Source organism: Monodon monoceros, unplaced genomic scaffold (assembly GCF_005190385.1).
Source record: "Monodon monoceros isolate NGI ecotype Baffin Bay Population unplaced genomic scaffold, NGI_Narwhal_1 Super_Scaffold_8, whole genome shotgun sequence".
NCBI lineage: Eukaryota > Metazoa > Chordata > Mammalia > Artiodactyla > Monodontidae > Monodon > Monodon monoceros.
The window spans coordinates 35227090-35240023 of NW_021703785.1; the positions used below are offsets into that span (position 1 = coordinate 35227090).

Sequence of the window (12934 nt, forward strand, 5' to 3'; positions counted from 1 at the left end):
GAATAAAAATCTATATAAAACAAATATTCAAATAGTTTCCATAGGAACACAGTTAAGTGTGACCCCATCACCTAGTCTTCCACATTGCACCTGTGCCAACACTACTCACATAGACATCTCAAAACTAGCAGTAGTTAAGTTAAATGGTCCCCCCCGCAAACCCTTAAATCAAGCTAAACTCACAGTTAACAGCTACAAGAATTGTATCTACACATTAATACAAGCTGAAGCACAGGCTGCTGGGTGCCGTTTCATCCCACTCTCTCAAGCACAGGACACAGGCAGAGTGCCAACATCCAGCTCCTCTACTCCGGGTGGGAAGTCATGGTTCTGGATTTTCTGCATCAGTTGCCATGGTGGCCCTGACATCACATAGTAGATGGTTGGTCTCTGGAATCCATTGAAAGTAGAAGCAGCAGTGACAGCAGTGACAGAGCAGAGTGTAAACACCCATGTTTTCAAACAGCATCCAATCGCCCTCATGCATCTCAAGTAAGTTACAGTGCTCAACAATGCGATCCAGGCCATCACAGGTTGGTCCCCAGATGCTGAATGAATAATACTTCTCATCTGGTTTGGGTCTCTTCTGCAGAAGAGGCTTCACATGTTCATGATCATAGAGGATGCAGTTGAATGATGCATATACTCCATCATTCACATAATACATAAATGTCTGTTCACTCGACTCATCTTCATCATCAGAGCCTGTCTGTTCCTTTAAGATGAGTTTTTGGCAATGATATTAACTGCTAGAGTGAAAACTGAGACAACACAGTATCTTCCTGGCTCAGGTATGATTCTCACTCCAGAATCTGATGGAAAATACTTGCACAACACTGGGTTGATTACACTGGTGGTCTCTTCAAATTTAAGATTTACATCCTCAGATCCTGGAAAGCCACCACCAATATCAAGCAGAAACATGTTAAAACCAATCTCAGCTCCCATGTCAAAGTCACAGTGGGCATCAGAGATGGTCTGCACGAAGGTCTCTGGATCAGTACAATGATGTCCCACATGGTAGCTGACACCAATGACATCAATATCTTGCTCTTTTGCCCATTCCAAAAGAAGCCTGCTGGTTTTGAGCGTGACACCAAATTTGACACTGAGGTGACAGCCTGCTTTGGAATCATCAGTGGCAATCTGAAAAACCAACTTGGCCTTTGGATGTGCCCTGGCAACTTTCACCAACTCGACTTCACTATCAAAAGTCATCATCTGGACTCCATTATTGGCAGCATATTTAATCTGAGACACTTGTTTACAAGGATTTGCATAGATAATCCTCTCTGGAGGCACCCTGAGACTCTGCACCAACTGGATTTCAGTCTTGCTGGTACAGTCAAATCCTTTCCTAATGGCAGGTATGGTCTTCACTATGGTTCTGCTATTATTGCATTTGACTGCATAAAAGGGTGTGACTTGGGCTCCCCTGGTGGCACAGTGGTTGAGAGTCCGCCTGCCGATGCAGAAGACACAGGTTCATGCCCCGGTCCAGGAAGATCCCACATGCCGCGGAACGGCTGGGCCCGTGAGCCATGGCCGCTGAGCCTGCGCATCCAGAGCCTGTGCTCCGCAATGGGAGAGGCCACAACAGTGAAAGGCCCGCGTACCGCAAAAATAAATAAATAAAGGGTGTGACTCAAGTAAGAGCTTTAAACCATATCAGATGTTTCTTTACAATGCCTCCCAGGTCTGCAACATAGAAGGCATCCTTATCTTCAGAAGAAGGAACTTCATTAATGTTTTGGTCCAGAATGTCCTTGGCAGTAAAACTTTCATCCAAGAAATGGCAGTCAAACTTCATTACTATAGTTATTCGTGGTTTCTTGATATCTGTTTGAAACAACAAAATGGGAAACTAAGAGATGGAATTTAAAGAAATTATGCCAGCTTTTTACAAAGGCAATTCTCCAGAAATTCCAAGTCCCACGGAAGATGTGTGTGCCCTCGGTGCAGCAGTGAAAATGTTCTGATAAATGCAAAATCTGCTGTCCACCTTAGAGCAAACGGGCACCATGGGTAGGCTCCATGGAGATGAGATGCCGCCACCACCGAGCACTCAGGACCACTGGCCACCCTGCCTCTGTCCCCACCACCCCCGTCAACCACCCTCCCAGTTGCTCGTCACCTTGCTCCCTCCAGCAGAGGACAACCAGCCTGAGGTGGCACCGAGTGCTGGCAGAGGGGCAGCAGCAGTGGAGGCAGAGGGAACTGACCAAAAATACTTTAAAATAAAGACTGTTACAAGAGACAAGGAAGGACACTACATAATGATCAAAGGATCAATCCAAGAAATTATAAAAATTATAAATATATATGCACTCAACATAGGAGCACCCAATATATAAGTCAAATGCGAACAGCCATAAAAGGAGAAATAGACAGTAATACAACAATAATGGGGGACTTTAACACCTCACTTATACCAATGGACAGATCAACCAAACAGAAAATCAATAAGGAAACATAGACTTTAAATAACACATTAGACAAGATGGACTTAACCAATATTTATACAACATTCCATCCGAAATCACTAGAATACACTTTCTTCTTAAGTGTACATGGAACATTTTCCACGATAGATCACGTCTTGGGTCACAAATCAAGTCTCAATAAATTTAAGAAAATTGAAATCATATCAAACATCTTTTCTGACCACAATGTAAGGAGATTAGAAATAACTGACAGGAAAAACAAACTTGTAAAAAACATAAACACATGGAGAATAAACTAAACAACCAATAGCTCACTGAAAAAAAATCAAAGAGGAAATAAAAAAATACCTAGAGATAAATGACAATGAAAACACGATGATCAAAACCTATGGAATGCAGCAAAAGCAGTTCTAAGAAGGAGGCTTATACCAATACAAATGTACCTCAGGAAACAAGAAAAATATCAAATAAACAACCTAACCTTACACCTAAGGCAACTAGAGAAAGACGAACAAACAAAACCCAAAGTTACTAGAAAGAAAGAAATCATAAAGATCTGAGCAGAAATAAATGAAATAGAGATGATGAAATCAATAGCAAAGATCAATGAAAGTAAAAACTGGTTCTTTGAAAAGATAAACAAAATTGATAGACTTTTAGCCAAGCTCATCAAAAAAAATAAATAAAAAGGAGAGGGCTTAAATCAATAAAATTAGAAATGAAAAAGGAGAAGTTACAATGGACACAACAGAAATAAAAAGGATCATAACAGACTACTACAAACAACTATATGCCAATAAAATGGACAATCTAGAATAAACAGATAAATTCTTAGAAAGGTACAACCTTCCATGACTGAACCAGGAAGAAATAGAAAATATGAACAGACCAATCAAAAGTACTGAAATTAAAAGTGTGATTTAAAAAATTCAAACAAACAGAAATCCAGGACCAGATGACTTCCAGGTGAATTCTATCAAACATTTAGAGAAGAGTTAACACCCATCCTTCTGAAACTCTTCCAAAAATGTTGCAGAAGAAGGACACTCCCAAGCTCATTCTATGAGGCCACCATCACCCTGATATCAAAACCAAAGATACCATAAAAAAAAGAAAACTATAGGCTGATATAACTGATTAACACAGACACAAAATTCCTCAAGAAAATACTAGCAACCCGAATCCACCAACACATGAAAAGGATCATACATAGTGGGATTTATCACAGGGATGAAAGGATTCTTCAATATACGCAAATTAATCCATGTGATACACCACATTAACAAACTGAAGAATAAAAACCATATGATCATCTCTCTCCAACCCAAAGACATGAACTGGATGAATGGATATAAAAACAAGACCTCTATATTTGCTGTCTACCCCTATATTTGCTGTCTTCAGACTTAGGGACACATACAGACTGAAAGTACGGGTATGGTAAAAAGGATTCCATGCAGATGGAAATCAAAAGAAAGCTGGAGTAATGATACTCATATCTGAAAAAAAAGACTTTAAAATAAAGATTATAAGAGACAAAGAAAGACACTACATAATGATAAAGGGATCAATCCAAGAAGACATTACAATTGTAAATATTTATGCACCCAAAATAGGAGCACCTCAATATATAAGGCAAATACTAACTGCTATAAAAGGAGAAATTGACAGTAACACAATAGTGGGGGACTTTAACACCCCACTTTCACCAATGGACAGATCATCCAGACAGAAAATCAATAGGAAATGACACATTAGACCAGAGGGACTTAACTGATATTTATAGAGCATTCCATCCAAAAGCAGCAGAATACACATTCTTTTCATGTGGTACACATGCTGGACCACAAAGTGAGCCTCGGTGAATTTAAGAAAATTGAAATCAATATCAAGCATATTTTCCAACAACAACTGCTATATTTAAAATAGAAAACCAACAAGGACCTACAGTGTAGCACAGGGAACTCTGCTCAATATTTTGTAATAACCTAAACAGGAAAAGAATTTGAAAAAGAATAGATACATGTATATGTATAACTGAATCACATTGCTGTACACCTGAAACTAACACATTGTTATCTGACTATATTCCAGTATAAAATAATTTCTTTTTAAATATGATCATCTCAATAAATGCAGAAAAAGCTTTTGACAAAATTCAATGCCAATTCATGATAAAAACTCTCCAGGTAGTGGGTATGGAGGGAACCTACCTAGACATAATAAGGGACATATATGACAACCCTACAGCAAACATCATTCTCAATGGTGAAAAGCTGAAAGCATTCCCCCTAAGATCAGGAACAAGCCAAGGAAGCCCACTCTTACCACATTTTTTCAACATATTTTGGGAGTCTTAGACATGGCAATCAGAGAAGAAAAAAAAAAAATCCAAATTGGAAAAGAAACACTTTCACTGTTTGCATATGACAGGATACAATTCTTAGAAAATTCTAAAGACACTACCAGAATAGTACTAGTTCTCATGAATGAATTTGGTAAATTTGCAGGATACAAAATCAGTAAACAAAAATCTCTTGCATTCCTATACACTAACAACAAAAATCAGAAAGAGAAATTAAGGTACAATCCCATTTACCATCACATTAAAAGGAATAAAATACTTGGGAATAAGCCTACCTAAGGAGGCAAAAGACCTGTACTCAGAAAATGATAAGTTACTGGTCAAAGAAATGAAAGATGACACAGACAGATGGAGAGATATACCATGTTCTTGAATTGGAAGAATCAATATTACCAAAATGACTATACTACCCAAAACAATCTACAGATTCAATGCAATCCCTATCAAATTACCAATGACATTTTTTTCAGAACTAGAACAAAAAATCTTAAAATTTGTATGGAGACAAAAAAGACCCTGAATAGCCAAAGCAATCTTGAGAAAGAAAACTGGAGCTTGAGGAATCAGGCTCCCTGACTTCAGATTATACTGCAAAGCTACAGTAATCTAAACAGTATTGTACTGCCTCAAACCAGAAATATAGATCAATGAAACCAGACAGAAAGTCCAGAGATAAACCCACACACCTATGGTCAACTAATCTATGACAAAGGAGGCAAGGACATAAAATGGAGAAAAGATAGTCTCTTGAATAAGTGGTGCTGGGAAAACTGGACGACTACCTGTAAAAGAATGAAATTAGAACATTCTCTAACACCATACAGAAAAATAAACTGAAAATGGATTAAAGACCTAAATGTAAGGCTGGATACTGTAAAACTCTTAGAGGAAAACATAGGCAGAACACTCTCTGACATTTATCAAAGGAAGATATTTTTGGATCCACCTGCTAGAGTAATAAAATAAAAACAAAAATAAACAAATGGGACCTAATTAAACTTAAAAGCTTTTGCACAGTAAAGGAAATCATAAACAAAACAAAAAGACAATCCACAGAATGGGAGAAAATATTTGCCAATGAAGTGACTGACAAGGGATTCATCTCCAAAATATACAAACAGCACATGCAGCTCGATTCAAAATAAACAACCTAATCAGAAAATGGATGGAAGATCTAAATAGACATTTCTCCAAAGAAGACATACAGATGGCCAAAAAGCACATGAAAAGCTCCTACAACACTAACTATTAGAGAAATATAAATCAAACTACAATGAGGTTTCACCTCAGACCAGTAAGACTGGCCATCATCAAAAAATCTACAAGCAGTAAATGCTGAGGAGAATGTAGAGAGAAAGGAACCCTTTTACACTGTGGGTTGGAATGTAAATTGATACAGCCACTATGGAGAACGTATGGAGGTTCCTTATAAAACTAAAAATAGAACTACTATATGATCCAGAAATCCCACTACTGGGCATTTTCCCTGAGAAACTATACTTCAAAAAGATAAATGCACCCCAATATTCATTGCAGCACTATTTACAATAGGCAGTACCTGGAAGCAACCTAAATGTCTATCAAGAGAAGAATGAATAAAGGAGATGTGGTACATATATACAATGGAATATTACCCAGCCATATGAAAGAACAAAATAATGCCATTTGCAGCAACATGGGTGGACCTAGAGATTGTCATATTGAGCGACGTAAGTCAGACAGAGAAGGATAAATATTATATGATATTACTTATATGTGGAATCTAAAAAAATGGTACAAATGAACTTATTTACAAAACAGAAATAGAGTCACAAATGTAGAAAACAATCTTATGGTTACCATGGGGGAAAGGTGGGGAGGGATAAATTGGGAGTTTTGTGTTGACATACACACACTACTATATTTAAAATAGCTAACTAATAAAAACCTAATGTATAGCACAGGGAACTCTACTCAATAGTTTTTAATGACCTATATGGGAAAAGAATCTAAAAAAGAGTGGATATATGTATATGTATAACTGATTCACTTTGCTGCACAGGAGAAACTAACACAACATTGTAAATCAAGTATACTCCAACAAGATTTTTTTTTTTTAAAAGCAAATGACATTCTTGCTTTGCAATTTAGCATAAGTGTTCAAATAGAAATAACCGATTGAACGTCAAGCTGTTTACATTTAAAAGGCCCACAGAAAAGTATATTCTCGTAGAAATTTCAAAATTATAAGAATACAATTATAATCTTGAAAGATTTGAGGAAGAATGTATATAACAATTTGAAAATGAACATTAGATTATCTACAGTTTTCTATAACAAAATATAAAAAAGCCCCAACATTCTAACAGAAAATGATAGGAACTTTTAATTTAACACTAAAATAGGAATCAATTGTGAAGGCAAATAAATAATATGAAGAAAACCAAGAAAATTAAGAACATATGATACATATATAAATAAAATACTCATGTACAACTTAAGTGAAATGAAGTAAATTCCCAGGATTTAGTTATAATGCAATCCTAGAAAGCAACTGGAGCAGAGTGGAGCAGAAGGGTACAGACCTCCAGAAATTATAGTATAGTATGTTAGAAGGATAATATTGATAAAATAAAGACATTGTTCATTGTATTGTATAAGCAAAAACAAAAAAGAATATTAATAATATCAAGTAAAGAATATTTTAATGAAACAAAATGGGACATGATTTTGATAATAGATGAAATAAAGAATAATTTATTTAAAATTAACTTTTTAAATAATTTCCTTTGAACCATGCAAAAATGAAGGTAATATAGCCATGACAAAAATAATGTAAGTCTATCCCTCAATCTGAGTTATGTATTCAAAAATGTTAGCATAGACAAAATGTTGTAAATATAATATATTCAAAGATTTTCCATTTTGATGGTCAATTTGTCTGCAAAGCATGGGGAATCTAATTATGCCTATAGAAAGAAATATTAAATTACTATACTTTGATAATTTAAGAAGTTATTTTATACTTGAATGTAACTGTTCTAATTAATTTACATCCATTCTCTAACATATTCTTTATAACTTCTCCAACATGGGTAGTTGTTTTGACATTACGGATTAGAAAACCAAGAGACAGAAAAGTTATGTAATTTCCTCAAAATAAACGTATTCTAAAATATGTATGTATGTATTTTGAGGGAGAATTTCACTTAGGATTTGAATCCAGGCAATCTAGAAACATACTAATTTAAACTAACAATTGAATCAGCTGAATATAGAAAGTGAGTGATAGTAAGATAAGCATAAGTGGAGTAAACTTTAATTCTCAGAGGTAGAAAGACAATCAAAAACATGTGTATGAAGAAACAGATATAAATGCATACAACATATATTTATAGAACAATCACTTAAAGAAGTGAATACTACAAAGAGTTTTCCTTCAGAAAGTGCACTGGGAGTTGGGGAATGGTTTCAGAAACTTGTTTTTTACTTTGATATTATGCAATTTTGTTTTTTTTTTACATTTGTATATATTGTTTTGGTAATGTGTAAAAAGTATATACATTCTTATTATGCCCAAGCATTAGAAATAATTGCAAAGTTTCCTTGAAAATGTGTTTCTAATAACAGGTCTCTTTGCATATACTTAATAGACAAATATGTGCATACACTGAGCATCTAATTACCATGCAAACAAACCTTGTTATTTCATAACCTCTAGAATGTATATTATTCTATGCATATCAGAGTATACTCTAAGAAATATTCTAGTCAGGAAATTTCTGAGTTGCTGAAATATTACAGAAAATGTAGATTTAGTACAATTGCCATGCTCACTTGCCTGGTTTCAGAAAGAGTACCTTCTTGATTTTTACTTTTCATACTTATGCATTCATTAGACTATCTGCAGAAATAGAGGCTGAGTTGTAAAGAAGCAAAACGGTAAATATTCTAAGCTTGGGAACAGGAAGAAAAAGAGGAAACAAGTAGGAGATAAAACTGTCTTTAGGTTGAAATGTTTTAAATGGCTCCACAAATTTGCCAGCATGAAGTATTTTAAGATATGGAAATTTATTAACACTGTGGCTTTTGCCACAAATTACTTTTAGCAGCTTATACATATACACAAAACAGTTAATGGTGTGCAGAATTTCTGCCGTAAATACAAGTCACTTTTGCACAAGATTTAGATTTGACACTATTATGGGAATTTGCTAAGTGACAGAAGTATGCCTATAATTTCATGCCTTTTCTTCATCAAAGCTGTGGCAATACTTCATTGTATTTACTCTAAATTCAAAACACCTTTAAAAGGATATTAAAAATGATTTCTTCTTTCCCATTTTTGCAAAGGTAAGATTTTAAAAAGAATGAAACTGTATTTGTTTTTACAGGGACTGTCCAATTTCAAAGATGTGTACTTTATGTCCTCAAAATAATATTGTCATAAAAAGTCATCTACCCTTCCATCTATTAGGAACAAAGAATGGAATATATGAGTTTTCTAGATAGATATAACTAATTAGCTGGATTATATTTGTACAAATGAAACATAACTATAAGGCAGATGTTTGATTTCAAAATATAGGTCTTTATTTTAATGAGCAGGTCTCCAGCTTTTATAGTCTGTAAGAATGCTCTCTGAAGAGTTTTGCCTCTTCCAATTTCTCCCATCTGTGATGAATGAAAATAAAATCTCTCCAACATTCTCTTATCGGTTGGGTTTCCCTTAAGTTTTACTCTTTTCTTCTGCCTGTCAGTCACTATTCTCTCACATACGTTTTTATAACTGCAAAATTAAAAAGGGGAGGTCATTTAACAAAATATTTTAAGGATGTTATGAATTAAGAGTAAATACAATGAAGTATTGGTATAGCATTGATGAAGGGTAGGAGTGAAAGTACAATTTTTTCTCTGTCACTTAAATTCTCACAATAATGTTAAAAGACTATCAAAACATGATTCACATCCTCATTGTCAAGACTTTATCACATCGCCATTTCTAGTTTCAATGAGAGAAAGCGTGTCTCACCTAGCTTGGTCACCATATGTCTACCTAAAACTCAGAAGTGCTTTTGCTAAATAGAAAAGGGATATTGAACATGCCATATCAATGACTAGACTTGCCTCTGCCACCAAATATCTATGAATACTTTAGCTGTTATCTACAACACTAATTTAATTCTTGCCAACATGAAGCAGTTCAAATCTGATAATGATCACATCCATGCCCAGATCTAAGATTTCTAAGTGTTATGTAGACCTCTTCATCAGTTTGGATATAAGTATCTGTGGTCTGGTGACCTATAATCTAATGAAAAAATATCTTAACATCTTGCAGCCAGTATGCAATAAATGCTGTATGAACAGGGTAGAAACATTTTCATTAAAGAAGACAAAAGAATGAAAAGCTTCCAGAAGTCCCAGTTCATAGGGGTCATATAATATTTCTGGGAAGGAATTATTTTGAAAAGTGCCTGCCTTGGTAGTGGATCAAGTTACTTATGGAGAAACCAGTGTGCTCTGGGTTGACTCATGTTGTGTTGTGTCATAGACCCTGGCTCTGCTCACTGAGAAAAGTCTCCTTGCAGAGTCTGTTGTGTGGGCACGTGAGAAGTAGAACTGCACAGCTTTCACAGCAGCTTCCATCTGGTGCAGGTTTGGAGCCCAGGGTTTGCCTTAGAAATGAAACTGGCACTGTGCTTCTCAGGCCAGACTTGTGGTTTCTTTGGCAATGTAAGTCCCTATTTGGCTTTGCATCTATTTTCATTCAGTCAGTTCTAAGGGCAAGTGAACACATGAAAAACCTTGTCTAGACAAAGCACTGAATCCTGCTTTGTCTAGTATCAATGTCTTTGTGCTGAGCCCTTTCCTCTCTCTTAATGTTGGCAAATGTGAGGACATCTAAAATTACAGGCTTTGGTGAGATGGTGACATCTAATATATAATATATAGCTTTGGGCTGCCTTCTATTGTCTGGCAGGCTTATACTGAGACTGCTAGAAAATTCTTGCAGTCTTATCTCCCTTTAAGGCTGCTTCTTCACAGCCACCTGTTTACAATGAGCCTCAGTTAACCTGTCTCTTATGTAATTTGGTAAAAGTCAAAAACAGCAGCCAACACACAGTTACATTTTGAGGTTTACAAAATAGTTCTACTAACACTCAGCCTCTTAGTAACAGGGGCAGCCATTGAGAATAACACATAGTTTCATAAAATATTTTACCACAGGCCAACAAATAACTAGAGTCCTTTGCCTTCTGCCATGCATATCTTGTCAAGGTCATATATTTTAACTCACTTAAAAAAAATAAACTTATTTATTTATTTATTTTTGGCTGCATTGGGTCTTCGTTGCTGCACATGGACTTTCTCTAGTTGTGGCGAACAGGGGCTACTCTTCGTTGCAGTGCATGGGTTTCTCAATACAGTGGCTTCTCTTGTTGTGGAGCATGGTCTCTAGGCACGTGGCTTCAGTAGTTGTGGCATGCGGGCTTCAGTAGTTGTGGCTCACGGGCTCCAGAGCGCAGGCTCAGTAGTTGAGGCACACGGGCTTAGTTGCTCTGCAGCATGCGGGATCTTCCTGGACCAGGGCTCGAACCCGAGTCCCCTGCATTGGCAGGCAGATTCTTAACCACTGCACCACCAGGTAAGCTAACTGACTTTTTTTTTTTTTTCGGTATGCAGGCCTCTCACTGTTGTGGCCTCTCCCGTTGCGGAACACAGGCTCTGGACGCGCAGGCTCAGCGGCCATGGCTCACGGGCCTAGCGGCTCCGCGGCATGTGGCATCTTCCTGGACCGGGGCTCGAACCCGAGTCCCCTGCATTGGCAGGCAGATTCTTAACCACTGCACCACCAGGTAAGCTAACTGACTTTTTTTTTTTTTTCGGTATGCAGGCCTCTCACTGTTGTGGCCTCTCCCGTTGCGGAACACAGGCTCTGGACGCGCAGGCTCAGCGGCCATGGCTCACGGGCCTAGCGGCTCCGCGGCATGTGGCATCTTCCTGGACCGGGGCTCGAACCCGAGTCCCCTGCATTGGCAGGCAGATTCTTAACCACTGCGCCACCAGGAAAGCCCCCAACTGACTTTTGATATCACCTTCTGTATCAGTTCTGAATTCAGAACAATAAATGTAATCAATTTTAATTATTGTAAGTTAGAATATATTTAGTTGTAAAATATAGTGTATTTATAATATTGTTGAAAAGGATAAAGGAGAAAGGTCTAGGCAGGCACTCCACAAATGAATTGTGCTAGACACAATTATCCATCAGGTAATGTACCACCTATCAGGCCAACACAAGAGCTATTGATTTAAGAACTCTTTAATCATTGCAGCTATATAAGTATGGAAAAGTAAAAATAAGAAGCTGACATGTCTACCATTAGGATTGAAATGAAAGATGGATAATGAACACTGTAACAGTGATACAGTGTAAAATGTTCTCCAAAATCTTGCCTAGCAAGCCAAAAACTTGCAAAAAGAAGTAGGAAAATAACCTCTGCATTAATTGTGTCTTCCATATTTTGTGTAAGGGCATCTAGTCAGTAAAAGCCCAATTTGCATGTAGAACTCTAGCTACAAAAGTGTTCAGGAAACGTAGCTTTCAAACTAAGTCTCTGTGGTACAGAAAGGCATCCTAAAAGCTATGTGGAAAAGAATATTACAATAATTGCTACATTATATCTCTTTGGCAGCTCAGAATCCATGCATATCTTTCTATTTAAACGTCAAAAGAGAAATAATAGTAATAAAAATTTCTTTTGCCTAAAATGAATAATTATGTAATATAGACCCAATCTTTTATCAGTGGGACATATCCATCTCAAAGTAATAGTCAATATTCTTCTAGGTAGCCTACATTATTATTTTATAATATGAAGATAAAATTGTAATCTAACCACTATGAAAATAACCTAGATTATTTTTAAATAAGAGGAAAAAGTAGGAGGGGAAAATAGTAATTAATATTTATAGATATATACATAAAAGAGAAATATAATTCATATAGCTACTACAGTCAGGTCCACTTGTAAAGTTGTTTAGTGTTAGGTATACCATACCACCTAGCTGATGTCATTAGTATCATATACGTTTTATATATATATATATATATATATATATATATATATATATATATATA

The 12934-nt window shown here is 36.3% G+C and overlaps 1 pseudogene; it reads right to left on the reverse strand.

The window, feature by feature from the left end:
• Positions 1 to 207: 207 nt before the first annotated feature.
• The window catches only part of LOC114888057, a 25539-nt pseudogene continuing 12812 nt past the window's right edge, over positions 208 to 12934 (reverse strand).